The sequence below is a fragment of the Terrapene carolina genome, unplaced genomic scaffold (assembly GCF_002925995.2).
Source record: "Terrapene carolina triunguis isolate 2854851 unplaced genomic scaffold, T_m_triunguis-2.0 Scaffold183, whole genome shotgun sequence".
Taxonomy (NCBI): domain Eukaryota; kingdom Metazoa; phylum Chordata; order Testudines; family Emydidae; genus Terrapene; species Terrapene triunguis.
The window spans coordinates 305057-330312 of NW_020664534.1; the positions used below are offsets into that span (position 1 = coordinate 305057).

A 25256-nucleotide genomic window follows, 5' to 3' on the forward strand; every position below is an offset into this window, starting at 1 on the left:
CACTGAGATAGTTTATCCTAAAAAAGCCTTAATTTACATTGTACCACTTGCTGTGCTTTTTCTTCCCCTTCCTTCACCACTCATCTCTAGCTCCCTTGAAGCTAATTTATATCACCAAATGACAAAATCCTAATCCTCAACCCCTAATCCTCCTAAACCCAGCTCAACTTTCTGATCCTACGTTGAGTTTGCAGGGCAGGCAGTTAGAAAAAACACATCCTTTTACTTCTAAACTGATAATATTTGATTTGGAAGTATCTGAGGAATAATAAACCTGGGACCCCACAATACTGTTTTATGGAATAACTTTTCAGAGTAGATTCACACTTCAAGGATCCATGTGTTATTAGTATTAGCAACTGGTGCGACTGGTCACGGGGCTGCTCCAGCAGCGGTCAGTGCGGCTGGCTGCAGAGTTGCTCCAGCAGTGGCTGGTGTGGCTGTCCCCAGGGCCTCCTGAGCAGCTGGCACCAGAGCCAGCTGCTTGGACAGCCCTGGGGTCAGCCACACACAGAAGTCACGGAGGTCGCAGATAGTCATGGAATCCGTGACTTCCGCAATCTCCATGAGAAACATGGAACCCTAACCATAGTAAACTCAGGTTTAATTCCTAGCCCTGGTCTGCCCCTAACTGGAACAATGTGGAGGCTTTGCACCGGAGGAAAGAGAGTGGCACTTCTCTTTCAATGGAGGATGCATCTGGCCAGTTCAGGTTTGTGCCACACAGAGGACTCCTGTCTTGTAAACAGTATTCAAAAGTGATTTTTTTTCATCTGTGCTTGGCAAGGAAGTTCTAAGGTTTTCTTTCAGATGTGGTCATCACGACGGCTACCCATGCCTTTATCAGTTCCAGACTGCAATGTGCTCTACGTTTGCAATTAGAAAGTTGGCTGGTACAGAATGTGCCTGCCTGCTTATTCAGTGATACCTCACGAGGGGAGGACAAGCTGACAGTACCCAGATTCCTGGTTTAAACAAGCCAGTATCACAATGGGTGTGACATGCAGCTTTGTAAAGTGGTGGGGGCAAGATGTATGGAGTGGGAAAAAATATGGGAATCCTCAGGCTTCCCAGAGGGATATGGAAATGTCTTAGAAAAAGGAAAGGCATAAAAATGAGTTGCTCTTTTAGTGGAAATCCCCAGGTGTGTGTGTGTGTATGTATATATATATATATATATAGTAAATTGCACAGCTGTTGGCCATGTAAAACAAAAATATGTGGACATCCGAATGTGATTAGCAAGTAACTAATCCAACATCCCCAAATGCTTAGAATACAGCTGTTTGCAGTGCTTGTTAGAGCTGGTTTTTTTTTTAAGTTTACTGCATTCTGGTTTTCTGGGAGATAATTTTCTGAAAAATCTTCTTCTGTTAGGAGAATATGTTTGTGGCGGTGCACCCCATAAGGCGTTATGGAAATATATGTTTTATGCTACATATGCTATGTAACATATCTCTGTAAAGGTTATGATCTACTGAATCTATTCATCCTATTTGTTTGCATGTCATTGTTGTATTCGATGTTATGAATATTGGCTGTGTACTTGCTTGATTTCTAAGTAGCCTTAGTAAAACATTTGGTCAGCTTCTTGAGAAAGGAATGTGCAAGTTAAGTGCCCAATCAAGAAACACTTAAAGGACAATGAATCTTGGAAGACTCCAATCCACATAAGAAGTCTACCTGAGGACATTCAGGGTAGCATGTAAACAATGGCTGCTGCCTGTAAAGTCATGTATGGACATGTGATTTGCCCAGGTGACTCCAAAACTCCATCTTGGAGCTGGACTTTGCATAGGAGAGAGAAGGGGGTCTCCACCCACAAGAGAGAGCCTATTTAAGCCCATGGGAGACCCCTCCATTTTGTCTTCAGCTGGCTCAAGAGATAGCCTCTCCACCCCCAAGGATACCTGAGAGAAACTGGAACAAAGGACAGTAACTACGGGGGGGTGTGAGTGATTGCTTGACCCAGATTAGAAGGGGACTAGTCTGTAAAAGGAAGCTTACTAGAACACCTCTGAGGATGAGGTTTTATCTGTATTCAGTTTTATTACTGTATTAGGCTTAGATTTGCATGTTTTATTTTATTTTACTTGGTAATTCACTTTGTTCTGTCTATTACTACTTGGAACCACTTAAATCCTATTTTCTATATTTAATAAAATCACCTTTTACTTATTAATTAACCCAGAGTATGTATTAATACCTGGGGCGGGGGGAAAGCTGTGCATCTCTCTCTCTCAGTGTTATAGAGGGTGAACAATTTATGAATTTACCCTGCATAAACTTTATACAGGGTAAAACGGATTTATTTGGGGTTTGGACCCCACTGGGAGTTGGGCATCCGAGTGTTAAAGACAGGAACACTTCTTAACCTGCTTACAATTAAGCCTGCAGCTGTTAGGGGATGTGGTTCAGACCTGGGTCTGGGTTTGCAGCAGGCTAGCGGGTCTGGCTCAAACCAGACAGGGCTCTGGAGTCCCAAACTGCCAGTGCAGGAAAGCAGGGGCAGAAGTAGTCTTGGCACATCAGTTGGCAGCCCCAAGGGGGATTCTGTGATCCAACCCGTCACAATGTTCCTATGACAGAAATAAAATAACACTGAGGGGAGGAACTTTTAAAACACATGGTCCACAAAAATAGCAGGCTTTGGAAATGTTTAAGTATAACAGTTGGTTTGTAAATATTTATATATTACATTTGCCAGCCTCTCACTTAACAAGCAAACTTTAAATAGTTTAAATATATTCAGGGTTCTGTTTGATGGCTTATTGGAATAAAATAGTGTAAAATTGGAAAGCAATATACATACATAATTGTTCCTGGTTTTGCTCCTGAAATGCTTGCTTTTTTTAGGGTTTTATCTATTCCAAACTTATCAATGGGTGTTTAAAATATATTTAGCTGACAGGGCCACCAGTATCTTTTTGTAAAGTTCTTAAGTAGCTGGTCTTTGTGTTACTGCACAATCTTTATGGTCGTAGGAGCTTAGAAGGAAGCTTATGGAGATTTGACTGTGTTTTGCTTCTTTTCTCATCAGTGCTTTAATGCCTGCTGATTAAGGGGTCATAAATCTTAGCAATATTGTTGGAGAGTTCCATTTCCCTACCAAATGACAAACCTTCCTCTGCCCCCGTTAGTTGTTATCATACTCATGCTGCAACTACTTGTCATTCATTGATGCTGCTCTATATAATCTATACCATGAATTATCTTTTTCAGGAAACAGTGAACCACTTGCCGTTGCTAGAATAGCCTTTACTCTTGAGGTCACCTAACTTGGCAAGTCAGTGAGTTAATGGGTTTGAAAAGATTACCCTAGTACAGAGATGATGTAAACATTTTCCTTTCAGTTTAGGATATGTGGATTTGGATTCCTTTCATCTTTCTTTGCACATTCCAGATGTTTGCTTCTTTCCCTACATCATATATACATGATGGAAAAGATAATGTACAGAGTGAAAATTTTTGTCTACAGTGTGATGTGTTTATACTCTGCTTCATTACACCTTCTTTTCTCCTTTTATTGGGGAAAGGAGGAGTACCTTAAAAGCCTTTTTTAAATTCAGTTTTGGTATGTTTATTCAGTGTTTTTCAAAGTAGTCTGGTTAAAGTTTCCACATTCCCTTCATTTCCTCTGCAGTCTAATGCAATATATCTCACTTCAGTCAAGGATGAATCTACAGGGTAATAGTTTACTATTTCAGCCCTTTTGATAACATTAAAGAAATCAGCTTTCTTGATTTCATTTAAAATAAGAAAAGGCAATGACAACAAACTATAATACATACTGCATATCACATTGAGAATTAAAAGGATATTGTCAAGTTTTTTGTTTGTGAATAATATTCTGGTAGAAGTACAGACATAAAACAACAACTATACATCCATTCCAATAAAGATTTGGAGGGAGATTTCTAAGGACTTGTACACATTACCACTGACATCGGTATAACTTATGTCACTCAGGTGAGAAAAAGCCACCTCCCTAAGCGACACAGGTTGCACCAACGTAAGTGCCGATGTGGACAGCTCTCCCGCTGACATAGCTACCGCCTCTCATGGAGGTGGTTTTATTATGCTGATGGGAGAGCTCTCTCCCATCGGTGTAGAATGTCTTTACCAGACGTGCTACAGTAACACATCTACACTGATGAAGCTGTGCCACTGTAGCACTTCTAGTGTATACTTGCCCTAAAAAGTATCAGAGGGGTAGCCGTGTTAGTCTGAATCTGTAAAAAGTAACAGAGGGTCCTGTGGCACCTTTAAGACTAACAGTTAGTCTTAAAGGTGCCACAGGACCCTCTGTTACTTTTTGCCCTAAAAAGGTGTAAAGGGCAGTTAGGTACCCATCTCCTATTGAAAGTCAGTTGGAGATGGGCACCTAAATGCCATATTTTGCCTTTGAATTTTTTTTTTTTTTTGGCACCTGAAGGGCCTGAGCTAAAGCTCCCTGATATCAATAGAAAGACTCCTATTGACTTCTGTGGGCTTTGAATCGGACTTTTTTGATATCTTTTGGATCTTATAGCTCTTCCAAATTAACATGTTAGGTCTTTTAATGTTAAAGATATTCTAGAAACACTGGAACACAGTTATTCTATTTTTCAATATTTCCAGTTGGGCTATTTTGTCCTTAACCAATCCAGAATGGATCATTTTGTCTGTCAACCCAAGGACATTGAAAACGGTTCAGGAAAGGCTCAATCTCTTATCAAGATTTCTAGAAAGGTGTCCATAAAATATTTCTAAAAGAAAAACAATGTATGCTGAAAAAGATAATTACCAGCCAATTTTACTGACTTCAATTGTAATTCCTATTGAAAATACATATTTGGTTGCTGTGTTCCTTGTATATCAGTGGTCTCTAAATTAGTGCTTAGATTCTATTGCTGTTTTTATTAAGTTGAACACAAGCAATAACCATTTGTCAAAAAGATTTCTGGAAAAATGATTTTGAAGAAGTCTCTCTTTTACACCTTTAGTAAACCTACTCTTACTTGGATAATTTTGGGTAACTTTTCAAAATCCCAGATAACGTCTTTTTTCTGGTAATTTTTTTTCCTGTGGGGTTTAGGCCCCATATTCTTACAGTAAGTTGAAATACCACAAAGATTTGTTTAACCACTGATTTTGGCAACTAAAATAATTTCCTCGCTAGAACCTGTGAATGGGATTCGCCCTCTAGTGAATCAGAATGGATTGAGCAGATTTATCTTACCTTAATCATGGACAAACTTACATAAAGCTTACTAGATGAGTTCTAGGGCTTATTACTACTTTATCCAATCTCTTTATAACTTTATGGAAAACAATTTTCAGAATGCTGGAAGACCAAGAGACTACTCAAATAATTTCCTTTGAGTATAAATGACATGGCTGTGTGTGTACATATATGGGTTGAATTATTCAGTGCTTTTATATTGGAGAAACCAGGAGAGAAGAAATTATATATGTACATTCTCTTTTCTCTGTCACAACAGTACAGAGTCTTTCAAACAATCTAGTAGGCCATACTTTGCCTGTTTGAAAGGACGGCTGGCCTTCTGGTTAAGAAATTTATTTAAACAAAAACCTTCTGTACTACATCATGCATTGCACTAGCCTTCACTGGTCAACAACATAGTCTTACTGATTTCACCATAGTCTTTTCCTTTCTTGTAACTCCCCTCTGGGACCGTGGTGCCTGGCTGGGCCACACTGAGAATGCCACACTCAGGGCAGACTGCGAGGAATAGGGCAGACAGTCCCCAAAACCGATGGTTTATTCTATAATTAGATTCACCAGACCAGTAACAAAAGAGCTTCTGTAATACCACACTGGTTAACAAGAAGCCAGACATAGTCCACTTCAGGCATTCCAGCCTTTGGCTCTCATCTAGACAACCAAGTCTAGTACAGTGAGAGGTCATTAAAACCCTATTCACCATAAATCAAGTTTTTCCAATCCCAAAGGATCAGACACATTATTCCCCAGGTCAATGAATATTTCAGATTTTACCCAAATACACGGTTATAGGTAATCCTTGGTAACTAAATCTAAAAATTAATAAGAGGAAAAAGAAAGAAGAGAGTTATAAATGGTTACAAGGTCAATATACATACAAATTACTTTTTATGTTCATAGATCAGAATCATAGCAGCAATGTATAACTGCTGGTTTGTAAAAGTCTCTCTGGAATTAGTTCAATGGGTTATAGTCCAACAGGCAATTCAGGTGTAGAGTCTGTTAGAGTTTTTCCATGAGATTTCCAGGATAATCCAGGCGACTACCTGGAGACCTCTGTTGTATGTCTTATACTTTCCCTGTTAAAGTTGAAGCAGAGCTGAGATGGCAGGTTCAGGCTTCTCTTTTATAGCTCTTCTAGCAGGCTGACAAACCTCCTCATAGAAATTGTCACAGCAGGGCCTTCCCTTGGGGAAGAATAGGCAACGCAGATTGCCTGAGGACTGTTGCTTTGAAACTAATCTTCTATTTCCTATGCATACACAGGTAAACTAGTTACCTCATGTGAATGAGTGTAATTAACCAGTCCTTCATTATAACATAGATAGTTAAGCTGAAGACAATGTAGATAATATTATTAGTTTCCTGCAGTATTTTACATCTTTGATCTCAATATTAAGTGGACACAGTCACATACATAATTAAGGCAATTAAGTCATGAAAAGGAATTAGCATCTACCTGCTTATTTGGTTAATTGTTAAATTTCTAACAAGATATAGCAGGGGTGGCCAACCTGTGGCTCCGGAGCCACATGCAGCTCTTCAGAAGTTAATATGCGGCTCCTTGTATAGGCACCGACTCCGGAGCTGGTGCTACAGGCGCCAACTTTCCAATGTGCCGGGGGGTGCTCACTGCTCAACCCCTGGCTCTACCACAGGCCCTGCCCCCACTCCACCCCTTCCCATCCCCTCCCCTCCCCTAAGCCTGCTGTGCCCTCGCTCCTCCCCCCTCTCCCCCAGAGTCTCCTGCACACCACGAAACAGCTGATCGGGAGGTGCGGGGAGGGAGGGGGAGGCGCTGATGGGCGGGGCTGCCGGTGGGTGGGAGGTGCAGGGAGTGGGGGGGGGGGGAAACTGATGGGTGGCTGCTGACGTATTACTGTGGCTCTTTTTCAATGTACAATGGTAAATTCTGGCTCCTTCTCAGGCTCAGGCCATCCCTGAGATATAGGTAAACAGATAAATACACTTAGCATCTACCCTTGACTTCTATTACTAGAAATGAATGAGTTGATGATTGCTAGTCTAGTACATCTCTTTGAAATTCACATACACATGAATTGTTTTGATACAAATGCCTCTTGTTAAGTTGTTATGGGTCATACAAAGGTTGGCTGGTCTGCCAGTGTCACACCCTATTTGTCTGTCTTATTGTTTATTTCTAATGTGGTATTGCCTAGGAGCCCCAAACATAGACCAGGATTCCATTGTGCTAGGTGCTGTACAAACACAGAACATAAAATTGTTTGTAAGCTACTTCAGGGCAGGGATCATGTCTTTTGGGTGTATTGGGAGGCACCTAGCAGACTTTTGGCTGCTGAGACAACTAGTACTGTAAAATTTGTGTATGACTTTGCAAAAGAAATTGTAGTGCAAATGATATGTGCCCACGTGATGGTGTTCCAGCTTCACTTTGTCACATTGGATCATTTTCATCACTAATGTAACTCTGTTGGCTTCACTGGAGTTAGACCTAGGAGGAATTTGGCACATTGATTCCAAGTTTTATACTTCTGTTGCATTAGTGCAGAAGATCATTCACTGACTTGAGACCAAAGAGTGCCATGGGCATTATGAAGTGATTTGCGGGCAAAATGGCAGCTTTAGATCGACATTTTTATTTTATGTTGCCTGAATCCTTTTCTCCTTACTCAAGCAAGTAAGTTTAATGGGACTGTTCGTGTGAAGTTAATGGGACAATATGTGACTACAGTGAGCAAAATGTAGCCCTTTTCAGTTTAGTGTAGATCTTTAGCATTTGTAATATAGTTGTTCTGTATATACAATTGTTCTGTACAGACTGGCACATTTGGCTATTTGTGAGATTGGTATTACAGATGCTCCCCGGGTTATGCAAACCCAACTTACGGAAAAAGTTTTTTTTTTTTTTTGCTTAATTGTCGGAGATACGTTCCTGACTTACGCAAGACATTCCGGAATGGTATGGATTTAGGTCTAGAATGCATTTTGTCTTGCATCATTTTTTCAGTCAACTGAAAAATGTATGGATTATGACAGGGTATTTTGACGGTGTAACAGCTGCTGCAAAATGTTAGTTTTGGAACTTTGCCTTAAAATGCAAATTTTGACAACAGGTTTTATACAAATTAATGTGAGATAGATTGACTTGGAATTGAAGAGCTCAATCCTCTTAGTTGTGCAACTTGTAATAGATTCCAAGGGCATTTTACTAGTCAAGGATTGCTAGAGCTCAGCATGCTCTGGCCACAGGCCTCAGAGCATACCTGGGCATGCCCTTTATGTCAGGGGCCTGGCGGTAGGTGGAGTAGAGCCTCCTATATTGACTCTGTGTCAGCCAAGGATTCCCCCACACCAGCAAATCCTCAGATGCCCAGGTAGGGCAGCTTTAATTCCTCTTTGTGCTTTTGGAGAGACACAAAGTGGGTTTACCATGGGCTATGATCTGGCCCAAAGTGTCAGAGCCAGATCCTCAGCTGGTGAAAATTGTCTTAATTCCATTGACTCCAATGGAGCTATGACAAGCCTATATGTGTGCATCTCAGCCAAAATCTAGCCTGTTTTATTCAGCAAGAGGAGTCAGACTATAATAAATATATGCAATATTACCAAACAGACTTCTCTGTGTACTTTGTGATCCCGCTTTCTGTCTGGTCCCTTTCTATACTATTGATACAACCATTACCATGGAGCTGAACACAGAGGTAGAATCACATTATAAAACTTTGAACATCTACAAAATAGTTAAAAAAAACTAGAGCAAGTTTATGTCCCCTTCATCAAATCTGCTATTTGCACTTACAATTTAATAGTTTAAATTGAGGACTCTGTATGATGGTTTCTAGGGATTGTGAATCTTAAAACAATATATTTACCAGTGTTTCATTAATGTTTAAGAAAAAATATAAATCTATAGAAAAGTAGAGTTCTAAACCAAAGTCTAATGCATATTTCTTAATCTGTTTTATTTATTTACCATAGGTTTATGGGGGGGAACTAAAGGATGAGCTTGACTTGAGTTGGCTTCTCCTTTTTATTCTTTTCAATAGGATAAATAATTCTTAGCTGGGGGTAAAAATTTTGATGGACATCTTTCACCTCTTCCTGCATTACTCAGTAATCAAATCCTTCCCCAGCATTTCCAGCTGACCCAAGATTTGCCGTTGCATAAATTTCCCTCAGAATGCTTTATGGCTTGAAGATATACCTGTTCTAACAAATTATTAAAATTATTTAACTTCATTCTAGCAAATGTATAAAATTCAGAGCCTAATAAGTGCATTGTCAACATAAACGACAAACACTTTATTCTTTAGATGACTTTGCAGTTTTCTAACTCAGTGAGCACCATCAATTGTATGACAAATAATCTCCAACGAATCTATGTATTTATTATAATTGTGGAGTCTGGACCTATTCCCCTTAGTGCTACAGTATTTGAAAGATGGCAGTTACCATTGACATCTATTTCTTTGTGAAAACATGTACAAGTTTATGTAAAACCAAATCATTATTGGTAATCCACAGGCAATGTTAGTATCTGTGATCACAAAGCTGCTAGATCCAGTAATATTTTACATTTATTAATGCTTATCTGGTTAATTGATTTAGTCATCCCATCAACTGCTGCTTAATTAACTGTCCAGCAGCTTTCTGTAAGTTTAGGCATGTTTTTGAATGGCTGCCTTTTCTTTTATATAAATGTTTCTCTATTCTGTTGGCATGGGTGTTCTAAATACCTGTACTGCCCTCTTCAGCAGCTGAAGTACTGTAATCACCAGATTGTGCTGCATAAGAGACTGGTGGTCCAAGAAATGACTTGCATAAATCACCACAAGCAAATTTAACTAATGGCAAATTGTTAACCACAGTCCAGGAGTGGTATTTTATTAACCAGAATGACACAGATGTAGTTAATTATTCTCACAATTATGGATATTGTTCCCTAAATCAACAAGTATTACTGTTGCCATAATAAATAATTAATGGTTAACAAAAAGAACCTGTGATGCCGAAGTTACTATTTTTCCCCTGGTCATCTTCTCAATATACCATCATAGAGGTAATATATGAAAGGTGAATATGAAACTAATAATACCAAATGTGTAAAATCATGTCATTTGAAATTATACTTGGCCTGCAAAGTGAATTCTGATGCTTTCCTGGAGAAAAGATTCTTCTTTGCAGGGTAGAAGGACTTTAAGTGCCAGGAACTTAAATATTAAGGTCATGTAGTACTACTCTGAGGTAACTGTAAATGTTGACTTTTTAATGGCAGCCACTGTATTTGACACTGATTTTTGCACTATGTACATTTTTACAATTTAGAAAGGATTTCATTCAATTCCTACTATTTAAGCGAAAAACTTTCTAAGCTATTAGTCTTAGAAATGGATATAAACTTTAATGGGAAAAAAATCTAACCCTGGTGCATACAGTTCTTCTGGATGCTGTCACATCCTCATTTCTCTATATTATATTCCTATGTAAAAAAAATAAATAAAAAAAAATCAACCAACCAACTGAAAACGTTGGGTCAAATCCTGCAATCCCTACTCAGTTTGTACTCTAGCAAAATTTCATAAAAGAGATGTACTTGTCTAGTAAATTCCAAAGAATGGTTATTAAAAATACCCCTATAGTAAACATAAAACCATTTTGCATGAAATTTTATATGACTTTTACATACAAATGTAGGGGGAATTTAACTACCCTCAGTCATTAAATTTACCATTGTATTTTCTCACTTAAAGTTTAATTAATATCACAAATACTATGATTACAGTGAAATAAATATCCATATTTTATGGCAACTACTATAAATACTTTGGTTGAATTTATGCCAAGAGACTGACGTGGCCTATACTTGCTGATATTGCCACAGATTCTTAGGGTATGTCTACACTGCAATTGAATACCCTCGGATGGTCATGGGCTTGGGCTTGCGGGGCTTGGGCTATCGGGCTGTAAAATTGCAGTGTACATGTTTGGGCTCAGACTGGAGCACAAGAGGGGGGAAGGTCCCAGAGTCTGGGCTCCAGACCGAGCCCTGAAGTCTACACTTCAATTTTACAGCCCTGCAGACCAAGTCAGCTGACATGGGCCAACTGTGGGTGTTTAATTGTAGTGTAGACATACCTTTAAAAGGCCTCGTCTACACCTAAAAATTAGATTGACCTAGCTATGTCGCTCTGGGCTATGGAAAATTTCACACCCTGAGTGCCATAGCGTAGTCAACTGGACATCCAGTATACTTGGCTTGGTTGATAGAAGAATTCTTGGTCCAGTTCTGACTTATAGAAAAAGAGTATACTCATATTATTTAATTTGAATAGAAAGTAAAAACCACAGACCATATATTTTAGTTCACGTTATTGTGACAAAAAATGTTTCCTTGTCTTTGAGATTTGTAATGTAGTATCTCTGTTTTCTCTCCCTTTCTCTTCTTTGGCAGGATGACAAGGATTTGGTTCATGAGTTTGTTGTGGCTGAAGGCCTGACTTGCTTGATAAAAGTGGGAGCTGAGGCAGACCAGAACTATCAGAACTACATCTTAAGAGGTATAGTAAGTGAACTCAGAAGCTGTGTTTCCTGCAGTGAATCTTACTGACAAATCTGCTCCAACCTACTACATCAAGGATTCAAACATGTTTGAATAATTTGCAGTGGTTAGCTATTCATAATGGGTCTCCCAGTGAGTGAGTTTTTATATGTTGTGGAAGAGAGTTACTTTTAAAGCAGTGGAATAGATTCCATGCAAATACATCATCAGTCCAATGTGACATTCTCATAAGCAAACTAGAGAAATATGGTCTACATGAATTTACTATAAGGGGAGTGCACAACTGGCTGAAAGACAGTACTCAAATAATAGTTATCCATGGTTTCCTGTCAAACTGGGATGGTGTATCTAGTGGGGATCTCAGAGGGGTCTGCTGTGGATCTGGTACTATTCAATATTTTCATTAATGACTTGGATAATGGAGTGGAGAGAATGCTTATAAAATTTGCAGATGACACCAGTTTTAACAAGATGAAATTCAGGAAAGACAAGTGCAAAGTGCTTCCCATAGGAAGGAAAAATCAAATGTACAACAACAAAATTGGGAATAACTGGATGGGCAGTAGTACTGCTGAAAAAGATCTGGGGGTTATAGTGGATTGCAAATGGAATGAGTCAACAATGTGATACAGTTGTGAAAATGACTACCACCATTCTGGGTGTATTAACAGTATGGGAGCTAATTGCCCCCATGCTGGTCAGCACTGCTAAGGCTTCAGTTGGAGTAGTGTTTCCATTTCTGGGTGCCACACTTTAGAAAAGATGTAGACAAATTGAAGAGAGTCCAGAGGAGAGCAACAAAAACGATAAAAGGTTTACAAACCCTGACCTGTGAGGAAAGGTTAAAAAAATTGGGCACAATTAGTCTTAAGAAAAGAAGATTGAGGGGGGACCTGTTAATCTTCAAATATGTAAAGAGATGTTATAAAAAGGATGGTGATGAGTTGTTCTCCATCCCCACTGAAAGTAGAACAAGAAATAATGGGCTTAATCTGCAGCAAGGGAGATTCAGGTTAGATATTAGGGAAAGCTCTGGACTAGGCTTCCAAGAGAGGTTGTGGAATCACCATCACTGTTTTTTTTAAAACAGGTTGGACAAACACCTGTCAGGAATGGTCTAGGTATACTTGGTTCTTCCTTGGCAGAGGGGGCTGGACCTGATGACTTCTCAAGGTCCCTTCTCTCCCTACATTTCTATGACTCTATGATCAGGCAGTGTTAAAGGGGAGAGCTGGAAAATTTAAACATTACAAGGTGCATTCTCTTCTTTCCTCCCTTGTCAATCCCTATGACTATGTTGCTAAACCCTATTAAAAAACTTCTGAAATTCCAGACACAATTTTATAGGATGTTTTTGAAAATTTGTCCTAGTGAGTTGGAAAGGCTTCATAGCTCTGTATGTGGGTGAGAGAGGGGAGAACTATATCATTCATAGCATCAATTTAAAAATCACCCTAGCTCAGAAGGGGCAGTGGTTTTCATTTAACAAGAAAGCCCAGGTTGCAAGCAGTGGCAGTTGCTCCAGGTTGTGTTTGCTCCTCATTAGCCACCAAACAAGGGTTCCAGGCAATTGCAGCTTCTCCTTGCCTCCTTCTCAGGGGCGGGGGTAGGTGGGAGATTGTTCATATGAGAGGACCTGTACAACCCTGATGGCTTCGCCAGCAGCAACGCCTCTTGGTAAACAGGGAGACTCAAGAAGAATGCATGTTTGGCGGATGCTCCATTTAAATACTCCCATGCAGCTGTTTATAAGAGTCTTTACAGTTATCAGCCTGGTTCATTTACCTTCCATAAAACCCTCAACGGAAAAACAAACCACACACTGTGGAGCCAAATACGAATTAAATACATAAATAGACAGAAAGATGGCTTAAGAGCTAGGTATTTAAAATAGTACATTTGAGTTGAAAGTATCCCTTTAAATAAGAGACTCGAAGACAGGACCAGATTTAATTGTATGACGAATAAGAAATAATCTCCAACGAATCTATGTATTTATTATAATTGTGGAGTCTGGACTTATTCCCCTTAGTGCTACAGTATTTGAAAGATGGCAGTTACCATTGACAAACTTTTCATGTTTTCACAAAGAAATAGCTATGTAAAACCAAATCATTACTGGTAATCCACAGGCAATGTTAGTATTTGATCACAAAGCAGCTAGATCCAGTAATATTTTAAATTTATTAATGCTTATCTGGTTAATTGATTTAGTCATCCCATCAACTGCTGCTTAATTAACTGAAATATAATACATGAACACTAAATAAGATCCTTTCTTTACAGCTCTGAGAAAAAGTTATACAGAAGCAATTAGCCAGAATGACACTAAGGAAAAAATAGAAAAGAAAATAAGAAAGCAAATACAGTGGGGAAAAAATCTGATCCTCAGCTGGTGTTAATTGGTGGAGCACCATCCACTGGCATGGAGCTTCACTAATAAACACTAGCTGACAATCTGGCCTTCTGTCTCTAGAGATTTTACGGGGAATAAGTGTTTCAGATATAGGAAATATCCAAGAGAATTTGCAAAATAAATTAGTGAGAAACATGGATTTCCCTCTAGGATTACAGTGAGTCTTCCTTACTTGAGCATAGTAATTCCATACAGTGGTGCTAAAGTTTCAGAGTAATAATCTATTAGTATTAGGCAAGTCAGCTTTCTAATGCCTGCATTTGGCATTGTCTGTGTGATGTGGCCTCATCTATATGAGCTTGCAGCATGCTATCTGTATCTCCTCCTTGTTGGAATGTCATTTGACATTCACAGGTTGAATGAGTGGCAGTAACACATCCATCCACATCATCTGCTTTTCAACAATAAATAATGTATTTATGTATTCCCAGAAGGACATCCTAATGCCATCAGATTTAGGAGGATTAAAATGGTCAAATTCTTGGTGTGCATCTAGGGTGACCAGATGTCCCAATTTTATAAGGACAGTCCCAATTTTGGGGTCTTTTTCTTATATGGGCTCCTATTACCCCCCTACCCCCTGTCCCGATTTTTCACATTTGCTGTCTGGTAACCTATGTGCATCTTCTATACTTTCATGTGGGAAAGCTGTATGTCTTAAGGCCTAATTCAAAGCAAAACAAAGTCAATGAAAGTTTTTCCATTGATTTAGATGGGCTTTGTTTGGATTAGACCCATAATACTGATGTTCACAGCATGTGTATATGAAGCTTGCTTTTCAGTGATTGTACCAAGAAAATTGGTATACAACCCTGTTGCCTTATTATCAACAGGTGACCATCTAGACAGGTTAAAAAAACCTAACTAAATAAAATACTGCTGTATGTAAGTGTGGATGAAAATCTTGGCCATTAAGTAGTGTGACAAAGTTCCTCCTCTATCTTGGTAGGTCCTGCGCTTATTGGCGGATTTTCTTGCCTCAGAGATTCACCATGTGGGTTGGGGGAACAGCCCAGAGACCTTCCCCTCTGGAAGAACCCACAGTCCAGGTCAATTGGGAGGTTTGGGGGGAACCCAGGCCCGCCCTCTACTCTGGGTTCCAGCCCAGGGCCCTGTGGACTGCAGCTGTCTATAGTGCCTCCTGTAACAGCTGCATGACAGCTATAACTACCTGGGCTACTTCCCCATGGCCTCCTCCAAACACCTTCCTTATTCTCACCACAGGACCTTCCTCCTGGTGTCTGATAACGCTTGTGCGCCTTAGTCCTCCAGCAGCATACCCTCTCAGCTCCTTGCACCTCTTGCTCCCAGCTCCTCACACTCACACCACAAACTGAAGTGAGCTCCTTTTTAAAACCCAGGTGCCCTGATTAGCCTGCCTTAATTGATTCTAGCAGCTTCTCTTAATTGGCTCCAGGTGTCCTAATTAGCCTGCCTGCCTTAACTGGTTCTAGCAGGTTCCTGATTACTCTAGTGCAGCCCCTGCTCTGGTCACTCAGGGAACAGAAAACTACTCATCCAGTGACCAGTATATTTGTCCTCTACCAGACTCCTGTACCCCACTGGTCTGGGTTTGTCACAGTATTTATAGGGCTATGAGCCCTATAAGGCACATCTTAAAGTAGAGTTGATGTTAAGAGATTTTAATGTTTTGCTGATGGATCAAACTGCAGTTTCTCTCTCTCTCTTCCCCCCCCCCCCCCCCGTATATATCCCTTCCTCTATAAATGTAGTAAGGAAAAAAATATACATGTTTTAGCATTTTCCTATATCTGTGTTTTCTTTAGAAATTGAATTTAAGTCCTGACTGACTTTCAGGCTGCTTGAAGTCCATTATTATTTCAAGCCTTTGTCAGCTGTTTTCAGTTCCAGGAACCAGTGTGTGCTTTCTGTATGTGCAGTGAGATAAAGATAGGCTTGAAAGTAAAGTGTATCCAACCCTATCCAAAAATATGAGGAGGCTGTTGAGAAGAAACATTAAGTATACGTCATGTGAGAATAATATTTTTTCTGATTTATTATTTTTGGATGACTGTAGGAAATGGTTTAAGGTTTTTCATGATAACCATGTATGTAATATAAATTGAATATGATGTTTTAAAATGTACAGCTGTAGAGTTCTGGTTGAACATAGGGATTTTAAATGCATCAGAATAAGAACTCGAGAAGTTGAGACAGTGCCATGGGCTTTGAACAACATGTTAAGTGATGGCAATACAACAATATAATGAGGTAGCATGTGTCACTGAATGCTTCCAGCATGCAAGCAGGGGGTACCAGACTCCTAATACCCTATGCAGTGGGATTTACCCTCCTTCTGGAGAGTGTTCAGCCTAAACTACAAAAAGGATATGATTTGGCCCAAGTTTCATATCCCAATTCAATTCCACTGTAGCTTTCATTGAAGGCACTATTCTTCTTTTATTGTGGTGTTGCCATTAACTCCAACCCTAATCAGGACATTTCCTGACTTTCTAGTGCATAAGCATGCAACATTAACTTACCCGGTAGTTATTTTCGATGGAAGAGTTTAAGAGGTGTTTTGTCAGAGAGATTGCTATGGAATAGGATGCCAGCATCCATGTCAAGAGTTAATTTTCCAGAAGCCAGTGGAAGTCCAACAATCATGTTAACATTGTTAGGTTGTTTAATACCAGTCTTTGCTTTCTGGAACTAATTTCATGGGGACAAACTTTGTTGTTTGGTTTTTTTTAAGTTTTATTTATTGTTTCACTCCAAAGCTTCCTGTTTGTGAGTTTGCTTTTCTGGGCAGTTTAGAATGATCTACTGAGTTTCAAGGCAGAAAGTGCTGCCAGAAGAATGACTAGTCGAAAGAGTTTCATTTTCTATATTTAGTAAATGAGTAGCAGATAAGTGTGTCTATTGCGTAGAATACAAATGAACCAAGGACAGTTTTTGTAAAACTGTTACATTGCTAAAGAGTGGGACACTTTTATCTATTGATTGGTGCCCAACAAAGCAGCATTGTCTATGAATACCTTTGCAAATGGGTTTTCTTTTGTTATCATCCTCCAAACATCCATCCTATGGAGCACTAAACACTGCTTTGTCTCCAGGACATCCTGAAACAATACTAGCTAGTGCCTTTTCTCTTTGTTTACTTTTCATCTAATGGTTATTTAGCTGCAGTGGTTATTGATTCTCAGTTAATAACCACTGGGCCTAAAGTTACCCAAATAGCATTTCTTTATACTAACTGGAAACAGACGTGTTCAGAAATAGTCACTTTTAATCAACACGGGCCTAATCCAAAGACCACTGTAGTCAACGGAAAGCTTCAATGGACTCTAAAGGAATAATGCCATCAGTGTGGTAAATACTGTAGATATGAAATATACTTAAAAATAGGTCATTGATGTAAACACTGAGCAGGAAAAGAGTCTTGGTTAGACATAGCTGAAAAATAATCCAAAAAGGAAGATTTTCTATTTTATTTTTTTTACTGAATATCCTAGAGCAGGGGTAGGCAACCTATGGCACGCGTGCCAAAGGTGGCACACGAGCTGATTTTCAGTGTCACTCACACTGCCCGGGTGCTGGCCACTGGTCCGGGGGGCTCTGCATTTTAATTTAATTTTAAATGAAGCTTCTTAAACATTTTAAAACCCTATTTACTTTACATACAACAATAGTTTATTTATATATTATAGACTTATAGAAAGAGACCTTCTAAAAACATTAAAATGTATTACTGGCACGTGAAACCTTAAATTAGAGTGAATAAATGAAGACACAGCATACCACTTTTGAAAGGATGCCGACCCCTGTCCTAGAGTGTCTGTTCCATTGTTGAGTTTTCCAGCTACATCATAACAGTCTATTGATTCCAATGGAATGTGGATGGAGGACGGCAGAAGCAGTGCAAGTATGATGGTTTTAGTGGGGGATTTGCAGATAATAGGGCTAGTTTTAAAGTGTGAAAATATACTTTGTACGTTATAGAAATAACCTTGATTGTATGGTGTTTGAATTTCCTGGGGGTAACTGAGCAAATCTCAGTGTTGCAAGGTTTTTAATTTTTTATTTTTTTTTTTATTTTGCTGATCCATCAAATGGCAGTCTCTCTCTTTTTGGGTATGTATCTCTATATCTGTAGGTCTAATTAGAAAGATAATATTGAGGTGGCTGTTATCAGAATATTAAAAGATAAGATTAAAATGGAGAAAAGTGGAAGAAAAATGCCCACAGTTGGTAGGGCTTTATTTGTGCATTACTCTTGAATTTCGGGGCCAGGAGCCAGGGCCAGCAGTGGAGCTGTGGCCAGGTGCCGGGAACAGGGCCAGATCCATGGTGGAGAGCCAGGGCCAGGAACAGGGCCGCAGCCAGGCCCTGGCAGTGGGGCTGAGGTCCGGGAGCGGGGCCGTGGCAGGGAGCCTGGAGTGAGGCCAGGGTGTGTATCCCTAACTGCCTAATTTTGGTTTCAAATCATTACCTAGGTGATAAAGTTCAAGTTATGTAGGCTGTGGTATCAAGTTATGTAGGCATAAAATAGGGACTTAAATGGGAGGCCAGGCCTAGTTAAAATATATATCCCTGTAGATCAAAAGACTAATGTGACAAGAAAAGTGGGACCATCAGTCAATATCTCCATAATAACCTTGTGTGAAATTGTGCCCTGGGGTCCTTACAGTTGGAGAATTTGTTTAAAAGTTTGTTTTTAAATTTGAATATAAACTTACATTTTTAGACAATATGGAGTTTGCAGGCATTTAATGCAGTAGCTAATTTAACTCACTAAGAGTGTTTTCACGGCAGTTAGCTTGAGTTATAAATCAAGTGTTACCCTTAACTTGACTGTCCACACACAGAAATCACTAACTCAAGTTAAGTGGTGCTTTAAGCGTGAACTAGCTGGCCTTTTATTTATGTTTTTATTTATTTGGTGGGGGCGAGGGGTTTGATGATCAAGTGATGCTCCAGTTAGTAATGAGTTGGGGATAGAACAGCTAAAGTTACAACAACTCAGCAGCAGCTAATCCAATCGCTCTGTGATGCTAATCAAATCACCCTGTATAAGTAACTCCGGTGTTGTTTCTGAAGTGCAATCACTCTCACTGGAACTAGGCAAGCTCGAGTGTAGTAGCTCAAGTGTACAAATTTGAGCTAACTTGCAATGAAGGCAAGCCCTAAGTAAGTGAGAGGCAATGTGTGATACAGTGGATGGGGCTGGGATTCAGGATCCCTGGTTCTTTTCCTAGCTCTGCCACTGGACTTGTTGTGTGACCTTGGGTTAGTTCTCTTCACTGTGCCTGTGTTTCCCCTCCAACCCTTTGCCTGACTTTTCTGTTTATTTAGACTAAGGCCAGGTCTACAGTACAGACTTATATTGGTATAACTACGACACTCAGGGGTGTAAAAAATCCACACCCTTAGGGGACGTAGTTATACTGACCTAACCCCCTGTGTAGATAGCGCTATGTTGATGGGAGAACTTCTCCTGTCGACCTAGCTACCACCTCTCATGGAAGTGGATTAACTACGCCAATGGAAAAAGCTCTCTGATCAGCATAGTAGCATCTTCACTAAAGCGCTACAGTGCCCCAGCTGCAGTGCTCTATGTGAAGACAAACCCTAAGCTATTCAGGGCAGAGACTGTGTCTTACTATCTGTTACAGAGTATCTAGCACAGTGGGCCCCTTATCTTGGTTGGGACTTCTAGGCACTACTGTAATACAAATAATAAATAATAATTAGTTGGAGCCACAGTTCAAGAACTTGTTGCTCAAAGATAATGTCCTGAATTAAGCAATTTTATATTTTCTAGTCAACAATAATACACCTGAAAAGAAACTTGAAATGAACCTGAAAGGGACACTTTCTAGTCAGGAACAGATGTAACATTGCCCGTGAGTGCATGTGGCATGACCTTGTTGTTTCAGTGCTCTAAGTAACCCAAAGAGAACATTCTAGAATATAATTAAGCTAGTTACACATGCAAGGTCAAAAAAATACTAATCGTGTCATCTAAATCTAAAGATGTATCACTTCTGATGCTCGAATTTCCTATTCCAAATACAGTCATTTAGACAGAGGAGTTGGGCTGGCAGAATTCACTGTGATAGGGCCTAATCCAAAGCTCACCGAAGTAAATGAGTCTTCTTGTTGACTTTAGTGGGCTAGGGATCAAGCTCTAGGTTGCTGTGACGGACATAGGATAAGGAACTAAAATACCCTGAGGGAAGGTGACATGTTGGTTAATAGGATTAGACCTGAGTGAACAGTCTGATAAACATAGCCAATGTGGCACTTCAATCCTCTATTAACATGTTGTATTCTTCTTTCCTGTGAACTTGGAGATTTATTTGGACTTGTGTGGATGAGATACATTGTGTGTGATTCTTTTTATGCTTCCATGATGCCTTTTTGGCTCTATACCAAATAAAATAAGCATGCAGTAAGACTTTATAATTGGTTATTGTATTTACCCTACTAATTTTTACAAGGCCTTTCATGAATTTTAAATCACTTTGTCATATGAAATTTACCAGTATCCCTGAAAATAAATGAGAAATAACTGCAGGAAACCCAGAAATATAACATCCCTTATGGAAAAAGTAACACGAGTCACATTCTGGTCCCCAATTCATACCCATATTGTTTAGGCAAAAAGTTGTTATATTGCATCCCCAAAACATTGTGCTAGTCAAGCACTCATGTTAAAATGGAACTAAATCTAATTTTAGAGCACCGGGTTGGACTTTTCATTCTCTTACTGTGAGACCATAGGCATGATGTCAATGAACTTCTCTGTGCTTCAGTTTGGTAATAGGTAAAATGAGCCTAACCTTTGTAAACTGCATTGAGACTTTTAGATAAAAAACGTAAATGTGAGAAGTTATTTATTATTAAATGATAAATCTTTCCTGCTTTGGATTCAGACTCTGCCCACTACACCTCTACCTCGATATAACGCTGTCCTCGGGAGCCAAAAAATTTTACCGCGTTATAGGTGAAACGGTGTTATATCGAACTTGCTTTGATCTGCTGGAGTGCGTAGCGCCCCCCCCCCCAGAGCACTCCTTTACTGTGTTATATCAGAATTCGTATTCTATTGGGTCACGTTATATCGGGGTAGAGGTGTACTGTATTAACTCAATCCTAATATCTTTATTTTTGCAAACTTGAACAAAATAGTTTAATAATATTATCTATCTCATCAAAGACAAATAGAACAAAATATGTAAGGCCAATCACATTATGATTAGGTGTAATGGCAGAAAATAGATTTCAGAATTGGTAATGAATTTGAATACAATAATCTGATTTGCCATTTGTTATATAATATCTGCTACTTCCAAATGAGTTCAGAAACAATTCCATCAGTCAGAATTTCATGTAGATACTCAAACATCTGATGGTTTGTGGATATCTATGGTAGCAGCCAATCAGTTTAATAACAGAACCTGTACTAATGCCCCCAGCAGTTATGCCTATTTATAAAACAAGAGGCATGTGATGTCACCTGAGCACCAGCTTTAGAACAAATGTCTATTCTTGTATATTCTGGGAAATCAGATTCCTGAAACAACTCAGTCCTGGCCATGGGTCTGTTGTAGAACAGCATCTGGTTAATATCTATCACTGGACATGCCATGCCTGAAGGTGTTGAGGTGAGGTTAGAGGAAGGAAAAAGTGAGGGCTGAAGTTTTGTTAGTAGACAATGGAAACAGTTGATTAAAATTCTCTTGTTGCAGAATCCAAACTTTAGCTATCACTAGCTGAGAGTATTTCTGCTACAAGCCAAGTGCTGTGTGCAATGTTTGCTTTTTTACAGTGAAGCTCTTTTTCTAATTATAGTGGTGGATTGAAACAAATGGCATTAGCTGCACATACTTTGTGTAAGTATGATGAATAAATAAATTACATCATAAAGAATGCTAGATCACAGCTTGATATGTCTCATTGAGCGACCAGCTGTGACTGAGCGGGTGTCACAACATAAAAGCAGATAGTCACATTTCAAGTTTATTAGTGAAAGTAGAGTTAAATATCACGTAGCATGAATCTCATTCTGTTATTTCCCCATTCATTGTAAACAAAACCTGGATACTGGAAACTACCCAGCATCTTTTAGAACCAGGAGTAGGCAACCTATGGCATGCATGCCAAAGGCAGCACGCAAGCTGATTGTTAGTGGCACTCACACTGCCTGGGTCCTGGCCACTGGGCCAGGGGGCTCTGCATTTTAATTTGATTTTAAATGAAGCTTCTTAAACATTTTAAAAACCTTATTTACTTTGCATACAACAATAGTTTAGTTATATATTATAGACTTTTAGAAGAGACCTTCTAAAAATGTTAAAATATATTACTGCCATGCAAAACCTTAAATTAGAGTGAATAAATGAAGACACAGCACACCACTTCTGAAAGGTTGCCGACCCCTGTTTTAGAATGATATGCTGAATACCCCAAATAAATAGCATACCAGGAGAATTCAGCACATTACTGGGCAGAAGCTTACCTTCATCTCTCATTTTCCAGGGCCTGACATAAAAACTTGCAGCTCCCACTCTGTGACCCTCCCCAACATTCATTATTCTATTTTGTGCATAATTCTGAAGTTGACTGATTTTTTTCCTAAGCATTCAATACAGAGTAGTTCTTTCTTTCTTTCTTTCTTTCTTTATTTTAAAAAAGCATATAAAATCCTCTGCTAGTCACAGAACAAATACAGCATGGGCCTGGGCCTTTATTAGCTGCTCAAGAAAACCCTCAGCAATATTCTTAAAGCTTGACCATCTAAAGGTACGTCTACACTACCCGCCGGATTGGCGGGTAGTGATCAATCTATCGGGGATCGATTTATCGTGTCTAGCGTAGACACGAATAATCGATCCCTGATCACTCTGCCCTCGACTCCTGTACTCCACCGTGGCGAGAGGCGGAAGCGGAGTCGACGGGGGAGCGGCGGCAGTTGACCCTGCGCCGTGAGGACATGAGGTAAGTTGACCTAAGATACGTCGACTTCAGCTACACTATTCTCGTAGCTGAAGTTGAGTATCTTAGGTCGACTTCCCCCTCCCCCCCCAGTGTAGACCAGGCCTAAGTGGATCACCACCAAGATTGAGTTAACAGTTCATTCTCTTGGTACATTCCATTTTTGGTCTGTCTGTTGAGCCTGCTAACAAGGATGTCAGTGATTTCAGTGATGTAGACGCTTGTCTGCTGGAAACTATACTAGAGTACCACTCATTCATTTTATAAAAGGCTGCCAAGTAGCCATCATATGAAACCACCTACACAGGATCTTTTGTATATCATAACAGTGAATGAGTATCTCAGTGTAATCTTCAGCATGAAAGATACAATCTAATAAAAGTATTCTGGTGCAACTGAATTACTTTCTCTTGGATTTAACATAGAAGATCTTTCTATGGAAAAGATGTTTCACATATTTGGACACTTGCCATGGGTGACATCTTAGTCCATATCATTCTAAGATCACTTAATAGTCGTGGGGAGAGACAGACAGACAGATGTAGTGATAGCTCAATACCTACTACTGCTACATCCTAAGAAGGGCTTCAAAACATCTCTGTTCTGATTTAAAAGTACTAAAACAATATGACTGCAGTTGTCCTGTTACCATTATGTCTTGTGTGCCTGTGAGATTGGCTAATGTGCATGGGGTAAGCACCCAGTCACATCAGCCCATTGGTTTTGAAAGATACGCTTGAGTATGATACTCTGCTTTGCTAAAAACAGGGTATATTATACCATCTGTGTGATTACCGAGATGTACAGTGGGCTGTCTTGGTTCAGTAGCTGAGTCCCTCTGGCACCTCTGGGAATGTCTCTTTAAGACTAGCTGAATTTGTTTATTTGTACAAAAGAGCTTGACCTTGAAAACATACAATTTTAAAGGCAGAAAGCATCCTCCTTCCTTTCCCTCTATGCTTATAAAAAACATTTCCTTTCCACAGTTCCCATCTGAACACTTTTAAATTACATTTTTATTAAAATTGATTTATTAACGCATTCCATGACCGTTTCCTACAAAAAATATAATCTGAAGTGTCTTTTAGGCTGTAAAATGATGCTTCCCTTCCTCATCCCTGGATATGATTCTGATCTATGATACATCTGCAAAGAGAGTCAGTTTATCCTAATACAGATTGTACAGAGAATGTGTCTTCCCAGTCTGGGATGGGAATTGGCATTGAAACAAATTTGAGTTCATAAGTTTAACCTCCATATAGTAATTTACAAGTCTACAAATAAACTGAGCTGTTCCTTCCTCTGTGCACAATATGAAATGCCCTTTCATGTTATGACTACTGATGAGGAGGATATAGGATTCTGATAGTCTACATGGAATTAAGCAATAACACCATAAAATTATGGATTTCCCTTGTTTTTAAAGCTGACTGGGTCTGGAAGGCTTCGATTTGCTTTCTGCCTACATGAAAATTAATCTTGAGTTTGTGTGTAATTTTATGCTTTGTGAAATTCCCATGAAATGTGACACTTTGGGCTATGCAGACTGTGAAAAATGAGGAATTGAACCATAAAAAATGCACATCCTTAACTACTGAGCAAAGCGTAAGTGGTCTTGAAAAGCCATCCCTGGGGTCTTTAAAGCCATTTTGGATAGAACCAGTTTTGAACACACTGTGCTGATACCAACTAATAGGAGTGTGGGGCAAGGGTGGGGCTGGCACTGTGTGAGAGAGTATTTCTCCCCCTGTTGTTGTTGTGGGGTTTTTTGTTTGCTTTTTTGCTATAATCTTTGAGTTTGGTGTATAGCAAGACTGATTCGTGTGAGAGAATTTGCATGGAGTAAAGAGTGCGCTCACACACACAATGCACCATGCCAGTAGTCAATAGTTTTGTAGGATATACACTACTGGACAGTGTTGGAAAAACAACAGATTTACCTCTCTCCATCCCGCCACTTTCAAACACGGTGCTCTGACACACATCTGGAATAGTTGTGATATCCCTAGTGATCCGCAAGACTGAAGTACCTCATGGAGGAAGATGCCCTGATCATGGGAAGTGGAAGAGATTAAGAATTTTACAGGGAGGAAAAAAAGTTTGTTATACCT

At 39.5% G+C, this 25256-nt stretch overlaps 1 protein-coding gene across 1 annotated transcript in view; it reads left to right on the plus strand.

Moving 5' to 3' along the window:
* Nucleotides 1–25256, plus strand: part of FHOD3 (formin homology 2 domain containing 3) — a 563825-nt gene that overhangs the window by 253291 nt on the left and 285278 nt on the right. Inside the window, exon 4 of the mRNA XM_026654142.2 lies at nucleotides 11661–11766. The gene's annotated coding sequence lies outside the window, so the exon portion shown is untranslated. The remainder of the gene's footprint in view (nucleotides 1–11660; nucleotides 11767–25256) is intronic.